Genomic DNA, 15,018 nt, shown 5'->3' with positions numbered 1-15,018 from the left:
TTGGCTAAACAGTAATAACAGCGGGGCTCCTGTATACATAGTCTGATGCACATGCATACACTACCAGTCAAAAGTTTGGACACACCTTCTCATTCATTGGTTTTTATTTCATTATTTTCTACATTGTAGATTAATACTGACGACATCAAAACTACAAAAGCATACACATGGAATTATGTTGTAAACAAAAAATGTTAACCTTCACAATTTAGAAAATAATATAAATAAATAAATAAGCACTGAATAAGAAGGTGTGTCCAAACTTTTGACTGGTAGTGTACGTAATGCACAAGTGTGCCTGCGAATGTACAATGGAAAACTAATATCGTCTTATATTTGTTTGGTTCTTGACATCTAAATGCGTCAACATCTCAGTTCAGTTCAAAAACAACCTATAAAAGTCCCATCAAAGAGACAGTCGGCTACAGTTGGTCACAGTGTTTATAAAAGGATTCACCTCCCCTGGATGTTTTCCCCTTAATTGCTTTTCAACATTGAATCATAGTCGATACGTTTTTGAGAAGATTTTAGAACAAAGACTTGCATGCCAAAGGGAAAAGGGATTTCTGCAAATGAACATCAATTAATTAAAATGTAATTGAAATCTGTAATTGCACCAGTGTTCACCTCCTTCAAGTCAGTATTTAGTAGAATCACCGCTGGCAGCAATTACAGCATTTAGCCGGTCTCCAGCTTTGCACACGCGGACACTGTATTTTTACATCATTATTTGTTGCAAAGCTGCTCAAGCAGGTGCACATGGATCCTGAAGGAACATCCCTTTTCAAGTCCAGCTGCAGCTTCTCAATTGGACTGAGGTTTTGACTCTGGCTCCAGAACATTATAGTCTCATAGGTGTCTTGGTGGCCTCCATCACTAGTTTCTGTCTTGCATAGTCACTAGGTTTTTGAGGACAACCTGCTCTCGGCAGATTTATCCCCCATTTTTTATTGACTGTGTTAACTGTAGTCCAGGAGAAATTCAATGACTTAGAAATATTCTTGTATCTGTCCCCTGTGGTATGTTTTTCAGTAACCTTTTCACTGAGTTACTTGATGTGGGGTTTTTCACTCTTCAGAGTGTAGTTATAACCTAGCCTAGCCGCGCTAGACCCATGTTCTGAAGGCACAAGGGTCTAGGGAAGCTCGACAGGGAGGGAGGCGGGCTAAAAGGTTGTCTTTCAAATCACTCTGCAGCAATTGGGTAGGTATACAACCAATCAGTGCAACGAATAGGCTGACGTAATTCCCAGAGCGCCGGCGGATTGTGGCTAAGTCCCATTAGCTTCCCAACCAGCGGAGCCAACTGGTATATTAAGGATTTGCCATATCCTGTCGGCATAAGTCCAAATACGTCTTTCTTCTCAATGAAACACTTCAGTGCCGTCCTTTGTTTATCTTTCAAGTTGAATTTTAGCTTCAAATCTTTAAGGGCTGTGGCCAAAGCCGAGTCCAAAGATGACTGTTTATTGTGCGCCGTTGTTTCTGTCAGAATCGTCGCGCCTCTGTCGTCACTTAGTTACGCCCGCCTTCTGATTCGTCCGGCTAGTTTTAGGAGCATCCAGCCTCGAGCCTTATGGAGGGTAACTAGACCCACCCTGGCAGAGAATTAAATTCGTTGCCGTGGGTTGTCTAGCGCGGCTAGGCTAGTTAGAACCAGGAGTACTGAGTCACCAGTGACTAAACCTTAAGATACAGATGTCTTTATACTACAATCACTTTACACATTCACTGCTCTCAGATCATCTCCATTTCACTAAGTGTACGACTTCTGGTACCACTTGGCTGCACCTGTGTTGAATCAGGTGAGTCACTTTAAAGGAAGTAATATTCACTTCACTTATTTTGCATTTTGTATGTTAAATAGATAATCATTAGTTTTTACTTAGACATGAAAGAGTCTTGTTTTTGTAAATTCTTATTTAAAATGCCAGATTTAAATGACCACAATCCACTGTTGAAAATCAATCAGAGGGAAAAACTTCCAAGAGGGGTGAGTACTGTTTATAGGCTGCGTATGTCCGATGGGCTTCACCACACCTCTTGCAATGAGCTGTATCTGCAAATCTACCATGATTTTAGGCAAATGCTAACATCATTATGCTAACATGCTCATGTTTAGACGCTATATTTAATCATACTCATATTAGGTAGGTATGCTATCATGCTAACATTTGGGGATAGCCACTGAACACAAAAAGCAATTAGTTCAGTCATAAACTAAAATAATGGACAAACTGAAACGGTTAAAACCAGATTGAAAGTTATTCGAACACATCCTCTGGGATCAATAAAGTATCACTGCAAATCCATCCAATACTTGTTGAAATGTTTAAATCTGGACAGAAGCGTTGCATCAGCTCAAAGACTGGCTAACATTGCATCCACAGATGATTTATGAACATCCATAAATCAGGTATTTATGAGGTTTGGTGGTCAAATAGACTGCGTTAGAATTCACAGTAGTTCTGCAGTTCTTGCTAACCGGAGACAATCTAAAACATCCACCCGTCCTCTTCACAGATGTATTTGCCTTTTATCAAAAAATTTCTGCTCTGACACCACCACATTTGACAGCATCAACCCCCCCCCCCCCCCCCCCCCCCCCCACACACACACACACACACACACACACACACACCCCCTGTCTAATCTGTCACTCTGTCATAATTTGATCATAATCCCTAATCATAATCACATCGTATCTTAAAGGTGTTCTCAATCTGGACTGGGATTATGGGATTGCAGAGCATGTGTGAGCATGAATGAGCGATCCCAATGTATTATGCTTGTGGTGTGTGTTCCTGGGAGGGGAAGTGGGGGTAAACTGGGGTAAATTTAATTTGATGATGGTGGGGTACAGAGCGCACCCTCTCACTGATTCACCCGGTGAATCCACTTTAAGCCCGATATTACAAAACAACAGACAGACACTGACCTGTTAAAATTGTGTTCATGCCACCGTGTTTGCTTCATCTTTAATCTCTTTCATTTTAATTTGTTTTTACAGAACTACATGACAAAAAAACAAGATGAGTCTAAGAGACGCAGATCAGCCGGCCTTTTCCACTGAACGGATTAGAATATCTCAACAGCCAAAAGGTGTGTTGACATGAAATTTGCCTCAGACATTCTTAGACCCCAGAGGATGATGCTCTGGATTGTGGCGGTTTTTACAGTTTTCCTGTAGCGCCACCAGCAGGACAGAACTTTCACTTACCTAGTGTATATTTCTACTAATCCAATCTCATCATAATATAAAAATATTTAAGATTATCATTAAAAATTTACGCTTAAGTGGAAGCATTACCAGCAGAATTGTCCAAAAATATGAAAAATAAAAGTAGTAATTATGCAGAATTAACCCTTTTAGAGAGTTAAATTATACTGGACCCAAGGTCTCAGTAGATGGTATATGAACAAGAAGTTAACCACAAATAAAAAAACTTCAAACTTTGTAATCAGTTACAATAACTGAGTACACACAGCCCTAAATGTAAAGTAACCCATCAGGTTTACTAAGCAAATGCTATGTTTATTTATGTAAAATTGAATGTGGATGTGCAAAAAGTACAATATTTACTTCTGTGATGTTGTAGAGTGAAAATAAAACAGCATACATTAGAAAGAGTTCAGATTTTACTTGAATTGAAGTCAACAGTTCTGTTCTGTTCAGCTTCTGTACATTTTTTCTCCTCATAGTACGCTAGCTGTCCATTCTGTGTGGGCGCTAAAGCTAAAATATAGTGTTCATACACAACTCTGCCTCTGTAAATGGAAAACAAACAATGTGGCTTGGACCAATCCACACAACAAAAGTCTGTTTTCCACTGCAGGAACTTGCAGTCTGTTTATAAGGTGGCCTGAATCTTTGGAGTGTTTCTACTGCCAGATTCAGCCGTGTAGAACCTCCTTCAGAGGCGAAAAAAGCACCTTCTGTGGGTAAGATGCTTCTAAGCACCCTAAGGAAACACTTGTGTGGGGCTTCACGCTGCTTGTTTAACCACTTAGAGGAACCATTTTTACTCCTGCCTCCTCAAACATCCCCTTCAAAATAAAACATAAAATGCAATTAGAAGCAAGAAGGACAGTGAATCAGGTGCATGCTCGTTGTGTTAACCCTTAGATGCATAAGTGAGGCTGTTTTCTTGCAATATCTTTGTAGCAAAAAGTTTTTATCATTTCATTTTCCAGCTATTCCTCAAAAAACATGTTTCTGATTTCATTCCATTTAAATTGTTAAGTTATCTTTTATACTCTTAAATAAATTGTAATATTTGTGTTACTATTCCAGGCTCTCGATCACTGATAATATCATGCAAGAGGTGATGCACAAACTTAGAGCAGCAGCAGTTAGAGAAAAAGAGTGGAAAGATGTCAATAAAATGGATGCTGACATTCTTCTGTTGCTGTTCTGGGTAATATTCTTCTCCTTCAGTTATCAAAATGTTCAAAATCTGTCATTTAGTGAAAATAAAAACATTTCAAACATGCAGTCCTTCTTGTGTGGACCAAAATATAACACAAACAAATAATACAAATTATTATTCTGAATGAAAATTACAAAAATGAAATAAAAATGCACTGATTTTTATACGGGTCATTTTTGACCCGCTTATGGAAGAATATAGAGTCCAGTCACACGTGCATCTAAAGGTTCATATAGTTACTATAGTGAAATATCAACAGCCGTTCTCACCTTTAAATGAAGTACTCGAGTAAATGTCCTCAGTTACATTACATCACTTTGAGCTCTCTGGATCACATTTTATGCAAACATCACTGTCCATAGAGAGTGGTTCCTTCTTGACTTCAGTGGTTCCTCTAGCGCCACCAAGAGGTTGACGTTTGTGTTTTTTTGTGGAGGGATTGTTATGAACTGACAGATGTTGTGCCCAAATCACCTAACTCTTAATCAAATGTTTATTTTGGCTTCTGACCAAATATCTACAAACTGATTACATTCTCAATAATCTGTGCTTTGTATTTAGCGCTAATTAGCAAATGTCAGCCTGCTGGCACTCTGAACTAAGATGGCAAACACGTCTTTTGGAAAATAATGGCACTTTGATCTCTGATTTTAGCCGTAGACTATATTCTTCCATTCTGCTTCTTTTTTATTTCCTTCATTTTCCTCTTTTGAGAATCGATACAAAGTTTTAGCAAACAGAGTTTCTCACATCCCAGCCTTTAACCTGTAACTGCTACAGCTTCAGAAATATTATGTACATAAGTGCAGCTGCATAAAAGTTGTGTTTATTTCCTCTCTGGTAAAGATATTCAGTGCTGGTGGTTGTTGCAATCTCATATTTTCTAGATCAGCTGATCAACTAGTAGAACAACCGGAGATGCGAGCAGTCGTTTCATATACAGTAACCAAATCTGGAAAAAGTTCCTACCTGACTCCTTCAGAATCAGCTGATTTTTATATACAAAAACTTCAGTATATTTAATGAAGCCATGCAAAATTTCACTTTCATGCTATGAGTACTTTCCAAGTTACAGGCCCTGGAAGTAGGCGTGGTTGAAATTTTAGGCCTTTTCCAGCATTTATGACCCCTCATTTTAAGTACTGGAGATAGACGGGGCTGATAAACACATCTGCAACCAAATCAACTTTACATTAACTCCTGGTATCACAATCTACAGTCAAATTCATTATTTTTGTTGAAAACATTTTTTTAGAAAAAGCTTTAAGCATCAGCAGCATTGCGTAGATCATAATTTAAATCGCGGGGCTCAAAAATGCAGGAAAATATACGATGAATTAAAAAAATATAAACTTTACTTTTGGGATAAGTAACTCTGAAAATATTCATAGTGTGCAGGTAAAGAGTTGCATGACTTTAACAAATAAACTTCACTTATTGCGCAAAAAAATCACCTGATTTTGAGGGGGTCAGGTTCGAGGCACTGATTGATTTTTTTTTTATTTTTATTTTTGAATGACCCAGCAGTGCTTCTCTGCCTCCTTGCTCTGCATCTCTTCTCCTTTTTTTTTTTTGTATTTTGAGTTCTTCTTCTGCTTCTTCCTCCCAGTCCTATAACTTTTGTGCTCGTGGCTGTAGCTTTAAGTGACCTGTGAGGACATATAGTTTTTAAAAAAAAAACAAATGAGAAGTCAGAGGAGAGAATTTGTTTTACACCGTAAAATATGTCAGCCTCTAAAATCTGCGTGGGTGTGTGTCTGAGCTGAAACGATGTGTGTGTGTGTGTGTGTGTGTCCCAGCATATGATTTTGAGTGGAGTAATTTAGCAGATGAGCGTGTGGCCATTGTTAGAGGGATAATCTGGCTCTTGCTGCTCAGATAGGTTAACATCCAGCAGATTAGACCAGATTACCCCCATCCACACCAGACAGGACAGAGACCGGCCTCCTCCCCCCTCACATTCCCTCCCTCCTTCTGAGCAAACCCTCCCCTCTTATCCTTCCTTCTCTTTTCACTCGTTCTGACCCCGACTCCATTTCATTTCGTCCTCTCTCTTGGCTTTTTATTATTCTTACGTCTTTGTCCTACTTTTCGTCTGCCTCATCAGCCCTACTCTTCTTCTGGCTCTTCTGAAATGTATTCCCACCATCCAGCAAACAATTTCATGATGTCACAGTGGAAATGTGTGCGTCTGTTTAGTTCAGCCGCAGTCGAGCACTCGGGATGATAATCTGAGGAAGGAAATTCACTCTTTGATTGAGCTGCACACATGTTCACAAGTGGAACAGTAAGCTGTAGTGAGGGATCATAAGCTGACATGGTTCTGTATTTAAGCTTCACAAGAAAAAAGAAGGATGAAGCACTGTATTACATATTGTAAAACTAGATATTATTGTCTCTTGGGGAAACTTTCACCTACAGTTTGATGTAGACAGAATAGATTGGGCTATTTAAACACTTGCAAATTGTAGCTTGTGGCTGTGAAATGGAGACACAACATTGGTGTTTGCACGTTTTTATTGAATAGTTTGGACATATTAGATTGATCACACAAGTTTGGAGCATTCAGTGCTTGTTTGAGAATATTTCAAATTCTTCTCCGATGGTGTTTTTCTCTCGTTCTGTCAGTTTCTTCAGATTGAGAACAACAGTGCTGATGTGTAATCTTCATTTGTGATGCAGGAATTATCGTGGTTTTAGTGACCAGAGTAAAGAGAATCTCCCATTTTGCAAATGTTCAAAACATGCTTATACTAGAATATTATTTTTGACAGAAGAAATCATGTCCAGAAGATGAGCCTGGCATCAAAATGTAGGGAAAAAATAGGGACCATGTCCTCTAACTTCTGTGGGATTGGTGTTTTTGACCAACTGCTTATTCTATATGGTGATATGACCTTTGAAAGTTTAGCCCAAATGCACTTTTTTTTAACCCTGTAAGACCCAAATATAGAAAAGAAAAACAAACAAACAAAATAATATAAACTCAAATATCAAGAAAAAAAATGAAAATAAGCAAAAAAAAACCTAGAGAAAAAATACATATACCGGAAATATAGGGGGAAAATTAGCAAAAAAAAAGATTACAGCTAAAAAATGTAAGCAACAATAATCATAATAATAAACACAAATATGGAAGAAAATTATATATATGTGTGTGTGTGTATATATATATATATATATATATACTCATGTGAACCATAATATAGAAAAAAATAGCAAAAAATAAAAGAAAACTAAAAATATCAATATTATTATTCGGCATATTTATATATTTACATAAAAAATACAAAATACATCCAAAATTGATGTATTTGTGCTACAGTGGGTTTTACAGGGTTAAAGTTTTCATAACATCTCCGACTCGTCTTCATTTCCTTTTGCTGGCACACACTGGTTCATTTTCTCTGACCTCTGACCTTGCATGAATATATGTATCCGCCGGGTGTTAATGTATTGTCTGTGTGTCATTACATCTGTATGAACATCCATGAGGCAGCTGTTGGTTCAGGCTCCAGCTGTTTGTATTTTTGGCCGCTGGTGTTTGTTTGTCAGGCCGATGTTGTGTTTATCTCACTCAGGCTATTAATTAAAAAACACCCCGACTGGTGAGTTGACACTACCAAAACACAGGGTAATGATGTAATTACCGCCTTTACATCTGGCCCAGCTGTCGTAATCTATAGCCTTAGCAAAGGAATTATTTGTCAAATTATCAGATTATTTTGTTTATTAATTTATCAGAAAGGTGTTTGCGCTTTAACATCCCATCTGTCATGTGTGGATGTGGATTTGTAAGCGTCACAAACCTGGTTAAAGCACAAGCTTCTCCGTTTTTTCTTAGAATTCACACACTTAGGCTGAGCACCTAAGACAAACAACTAACAGACTAATGACTTGCAGACAAAACCGGAGGATTAACCTGGTATGAGGTTACAATCCAGTCAGCCGGTGGGATTAGATGCTCAGGTACAGTTACTTGAGTACCTGTTCTCCTCGTCTTTCTGTGACAAAGGTCAAGAAGCGGTTAAAATTGTGACCACACACACACAAACAACGTAACACAATCCAATCTACATCCATCTGTCCGCTTTTCCACGAGACTTTCATTCATTTGCACTGACTTTTGCATGATGATGAGGAAGTCTAACAATCTGTTACACAGTTTTTCAATTAAAGGTGGAGTAGGCGATTCTATGTCAATACACTTTTCGTCAATTTCTGTGTGCGCTGTAAAAAAAAAATCTGGTGTTTGTACCGAAACAAAAGCCCTTTACAGACAAGGGATATGGAACATTGCTGGCTTTCTGTCATTCAGACGTGGGTCACTTTCCCTTATGTAGTATTTGTCATTTGCGCAAGGTTAGACAATAACACTTATGCTTTATACAAGTGTTGTATGAAGCATAACAAGACAATAACAGGATCGTCTAAAGTAATAGCAGCTGAGCAAAGTGTCCAAATAATTAACAGTCCAGTTTATTTAGGAGTTGTTGTCTTCTTAAATCTCTTCCTAAAACATGTTCTGATTTTCTTAAACTGTCTTTTTTTTTCAATTACCATATTTTCACGACCAAAAGGCGCACTGTACCAAAAGGCGCAGTCTCAGTTATGTGTGCCATGACTGTATTTAACACACACATAAGGCGCACCTGATTATATGGCGAGGGTTTTATATACAATCCCACACTTCCCCCTTTAACGTTCTCATGGTGTCCTCTACTACGTCGGCCTTACAACACACACACAAGAATACAAGTGTGCGTATTTAAAAATAGAGCTGGAGCAAAACTGAGTTTGGTTGTGCTTTAAGTATTGATTACAAAGTACTCAATTTTTTTAAAATCATCAATAGGCGCTGGCATGGTAAAACACACGGATAAAACAAGCACACAAGTGTGCATATTTAAAAATAGAGCGGGAGCAAAACTGAGTTTGGTATTCACATTTTTTTTTACCGGTAATCGTCATCAATCAAACCCATGGAAGTCCTCATCCTCTGTTTCTGAATTGAACAGCTGCGCTAAACCTCCATCAAACATGCCAGGTTCACTTTCTTCACTGTCAGAGTCACTTTTCGTGCCGTGCGGCGCCTCGGAAATGATGCCGGCTTTTGCGAAAGCTCGAACAACAGTGCCAGCAGACACGTTAGCCCAAGCATCTACAATCCATTGGCAAATTGTGGCGTAACTCGCCCGGCGCTGCCTTCCACTCTTAGTGAAACTGTGGTCTCCATCGGTCATCCATCGCTCCCACGCCGCTCGCAGCCTTACTTTGAACGGCCGGTTCACACCGATGTCCAGCGGTTGGAGTTCCTTTGTCAGGCCTCCCGGAATGACAGCAAGCTCAGAGTTCATTTGCTTCACTTGTTTTTTCACATCGGCTGTGAGATGGGCACGCATAGAGTCACAGATCAACAGCGATGGTGATGCGTGGAAAAAACCACCTGGTTTATGTCCGTCTTACAACAACAACACACAGTACGCACTGCACCATAGGGCGCGCCGCATAATTTGAAGAAAATCTAAGACTTTTATGTGCGCCTTATAGTCGTGAAAATACGGTAAATCTTTTATCTTTTTACCTTCCTGTTCTGCATTGGTTTTTAAACTTGATGATTAATTTGCTGCTGATGTGAAGCACTTTTTATCGTGTTTTGAAAAGTGCAAAAGAAATAAAGGTTATTCTCCGTCTTCTTCTTCTTCTTCTTCTTATTGTTCATATTAAATTCTTAAAACATCCAACTCAACCTCAAAAATATTTACCTGCAGCTGGTAAACTGTGAATCTCTGTGGTAGCTTATCTCTCTGCGGTAAAGAAGAGTTCACAGTGGGACTTCCTGTTAGATCCTAATTGATCCTTTAAAATGTGTAATTACTAGTAATTGTTGAAGCTACTGCTGTTCTCTCTGTAACTCTCTCTCCTTGTAGATATTAGTGGATCCTATTGCTGTTTGATGCTGCAGGTAATAAACTCAGAGGAAATACACCTTAACAGCTGGAAGCAACAAACTTTAGCTCCTGTTAACATCTAGTGGGCGAGAAACTAAACCAGATTACGTTTATTAGTTGTCAGTATCACATTTTAAGCTGTTAATGTCTGCTTTTCTCATGGTAAAGCTTCATTTTTAAGAACATTTCATTTTGATTTAAATAGATTTTAAACTGTAGCGCAAAATGGTGGTAAATGAACTGTATAATAATCGCTTGTGGTGATGTTTTTTGGATGAATATTGGCGAAGGAATATGGGAAAAAAGTCTTCCCTAAATCATTACACACAACTTAAAGTGTCGTTGCTTGTGTGTGGTTGTCCGTTAATGTGACGGCTCAGTTCATACTTGTGCTTTGTTGAAATGTATGGAAATGTTCAACCCGGTCTCACGGGGGTTCGTGAAACTGTCACGTAAGTTTTAGTTTCGGTTTCGTGCGCACCAACACGATTTCGTCATGTTTTTCGTGCCGCTCACCACGAAATGTTTTTCGCTGTGGTAATCACATCTGAAAGTGGTTTATACCGGCGGATTCATGACGATCTAAGCTGTCCATCGGCGTATACTGCTTGTGTGATCGCGTTTGCGGCCGCCGGCCGCCGGACATTCTTGAAATTCCTATGCAAATTGGTAAGTGTACCACCGGCTTATGGTTAGGTTATGGTTAGGTTATGGTTAGGGTTATGGTTAGGGTTATGTTTAGAGACGATGTCATGCAAAATATAGCGTTGGATTCGCCACGGTTTTACATTAAAAATATAATATACACATTCTTTTGAAATACGTTCTGAGTGGCACGAAAAGTCCGCCGTTTAAAATACATTGGTGCGCATTTCGTGGTAAGCGGCACGAAAAACATGACGAAATCGTGTTGGTGCGCACGAAACCGAAACTAAAACTTACGTGACAGTTTCACGAATCTTCGTGAGATCGGGCTGAAATGTTACATGGTTTGACCTCATAAGATTTCTGGTGCGACCTTTATGGAAGAGTGACTTGGATGATCATTCACCAACATGCTCTGATGTTGTCATATTAACAGAACTGGGGGCATTTCTGAAAGGGGCCAAGAGTAGCTTGATCCCATCTAAGACTATGTAAATATGATAATTGGCTAAATATCAACATCATCTGTCCCTCGAATTCTCTTTTAATTGATAAATCCTGTAGTCTGTAATATGTTCCCAGTGTCCAAGGTGACATTATCAAAAAAAAAAAATGCTGAACTTACTGTGATAGTAAATATAGAAAAGCAGCAAATCTTTATATTTAACCAGTGAAAACCATGACTTTTTTGGTAACCACTAAATATAGTTAACAACTTTTTGGAAATACACCTATTTGCCTTCTTGCAGAGAGTTAGATAAGGTACATCTGTTAAATATCAAGCTGCAGCCAGGCAGCAGTTAGCTTAGCTTAGTCCTGTTTTTGGTGTATAGCAATATAAACAGGGCTGAATATATCTTGTGAAACGTGAAATGAATTATCACACCATAACTCCCTTAATTCCTGTAATTCCCATGTCCATAACACTAAAGTTTGTTTTGTTTCGGTCAGAGAGGGCAGTCTTCCAGCTAAAAGTTAGCAACTAGCAATGCTAATAAGTAACATTAGCCGCATAGTTAGCCCTCGCCAGCTAGCTAGCAAGCTTTGTGCTACTGCTACACAACAGAACAGGTAGCATTTACAGCAAATGAAAAGTTAAGGGATACTCGCTAATGTTAAAGTATTCGCGAACAGGTTCAATACTTCAGTTTGCCCGTTTGATGGCTTAATAGTAAGCTAAGCGTGCTACATGTACATGCTGTAGCCACATATGTTTGCCATATGGATAAGAGATAAAGCAACACTGTTAGAACGTAGACACGTTATTTTAAATTACAGTTTAATTATCATGATTGTTACCAAGGGCGTCAGTTTGTTTATAAAAGTGGGGGGGATGGAGACCACAGCCAATGTCAGATGGAAATGCACACCCTGGGCCAGAGGCGTGCAGGGGCAAAATTTCGGCCCGGGAGAATTAGTACTATACTGGCCCACAGACCCCTTTACCCGCATGTACCGATAGCTCAACAGGATGAGTCTCCGCCTTTAGTGCGGTGATTGTGAGCTCGAGCCCAGTTTGTAGCATTTTGCCGCCGTTCTTCGACATTTTCTCAAAGTGCTGTCTTACCAACGACACAGAAGCATATGAGAAAAGCAGGCGTCCCTCACCAATGCGGGGATATCCCCGGTGTTCCCGATTACCCAGCACGCCATTGAGCTTCCACTTGGCACTGGCGCAAATTTAGCATCTGCCCGCTTTTTTTTAACCTCACGAAGGTGTGCTAACTCTCCGCAGAGTGCGGATGGTGCGTTCGGGAGCGTCGGAATTTTCTATACTACTGAAAATAACTGGGTTTACAGCGGCTTACATGTGAAGAATTTGAATGTGTTGGAGACAAAATGACCCCTGACAAAAAGTGGGGGGGACACATCCCCACCGTCCCCCCCTAAACTGACGCCTATGATTGTTACTATTCTGGCCAACAACTAATTATTCCTCAGTGGGTTAAGAGACACTATGAGAGTTTAGCTACAGCTTAGCATGTATAGCCTTGTATATGTCCTCCCACTCTCTCCGCATCCTATTTTCATTCTCCTCAATCTGCTACAATCGACCCCCTCCTCCCTATTTTTTGGTTGCCATTGTGCTCCAGACTCTCCTGCAACCCTGCAAGAGCACAAAAGCACAACAAAGACTCAGGAAGTGATTAGTGGCTTAACGAGGAGGAGGCTTTGGGGTGGTGTTAGGGGGCTCTTGCAAGAGACGGCTGAAGGGGTTAAATTTTCAGGGCTTAACAGGTCAGTGTTAAGTTGGACAGGTCAGTGGAGAGGTTAATTAGGAGCAGGGCTTTTGTTTACGGTGGATAAGGAGACTCAGAAGCGATTCACTTTGTCTGCTCGCTATGTTTCTCCAGCCACCCTGCAAGTGTCATCCACCGTCTTTCAGCCAGCTCTGCTTTCCCGTCTCCTCCCTGATAATTGTCCTGCGGCTGAATGGAGATGTAGCTGAATTAACTTAATTGTCACCACAACACACACACAGAGACCTCGAGTGTCCTTCCTCGGGTATGTTTGGCATGTCCCGTCTCCCTTCCATTTTTGAGGAACGTCTTTTCAAACTTGGAGGAGCTCTGGTCGTGACTGTCACTCAGAGTCCGTTGTGTGCGTTTGTGTATTGTTGCGCTGTTGGAACACGCAGAGAAACATGCTGAGGAACATCTACACACTCAAGCACCTTGAGTAGAGCAGAATAAGTGTCTCGAGGTGAATATTTGTAAAGAAAAACAGGGAGAACTATCAGTGAAGGAGCTCTCTTGGCAGCAAAATGCATCTGCAAAAACTTTTTATAAAACCTTTTTTATAACTTTGTAGATATATGTAGGCCTGTGCTGTAAATGAAAGAGTCACCACTGGAGTTTATTCATTTTCCGCACAGATTTCTCTGCCGTCTACGCAATGTTGTGGTGAAAAACTGAACAGCAAAGCAAGGTAGCGGTGGGTCAGTAGGTTTAGATGCCACCGGTTTAGAATATTTCTTTTTTCTAAGTCCTTTGCTTTTAGGATTGCAGATTCAATCAAAAGCAATGTGGTTCTTGGTGCAGCAAACATGTAAATTGTTGAAAAAAGTTCACGTTACAACACAAGATATTCACTACTTTGTGATTTACACAACTGCAGCAGTCAGTCAGATGCGCTTGGGTAGAAATTAAAGTGAATTTTCACCTTGCCAATTTGACAATTTATGCATTTCTGTTTGTTAACCCCAAACAGCCAATAAACCCAACTGTTAGAAGACCATATTAGTACTCTTTTGATATGTACTACAAGCTTCCAGCGTGCTTTAGAACAGATTTTAAGACAGTACTTGTACTTTTAAAGCACTTATCAGCCAGTCTATAGACCTCATGTTGTTCCCATATCTTGGTTTAAGTCTGTTTATTGTAGAATCTCAGCAAAATCCGCACCCAATCGTTTACTGAATTGTCTTTCATACAGTTTAATTTTAAAGAAGGTCAATTGAAATGCACGTGTGTGTGTACTGTATATTTGTGTTTTTGATTTGATTTGGGGATTACCTTGACTAGCGTAAACCATATGCATCAGCTGGGGTGAAAAACTGGCACACGGCTCTTCGCACCGCCGTGCAGGGACATCTGTCTGTCGGGGTAATTGGCATTAACCCTTTTAAGCTGGGTGACCCCCTTTTTTCATGCCCAACACATCTGCACGAGGGGCATTTGGAAGGCTGTGTGTGGCAGCACAGGGTGAGATGGGGTATGATGGAGATATGAAATAGTGCTAGAGGTTGTTTTGGATTGTCTGATTTCAGTTTACACAGACAGGCGCTTCAGAGAATGACACTGACTCACATTTTTAGCATTAGCATTTTGTATTGTTAGCATTATTGTTGTTAGCATATGACACTTCATGGTGCTTTTTTCAATTTAGTACATTTTTATTCATAATATATTTTAAAATTTGTTGAGAATTTTGTATTTTAGTATATTGTTCTGTTATATTTGTAGTTTTATTTTATATTTGGTCACTTTACTC

This window comes from Acanthochromis polyacanthus, chromosome 19 (assembly GCF_021347895.1).
Source record: "Acanthochromis polyacanthus isolate Apoly-LR-REF ecotype Palm Island chromosome 19, KAUST_Apoly_ChrSc, whole genome shotgun sequence".
Classification (NCBI taxonomy): Eukaryota; Metazoa; Chordata; class Actinopteri; family Pomacentridae; genus Acanthochromis; species Acanthochromis polyacanthus.
The sequence above is the reverse complement of the archived record's forward strand: the minus strand, read 5'-3'. Positions refer to the sequence as shown.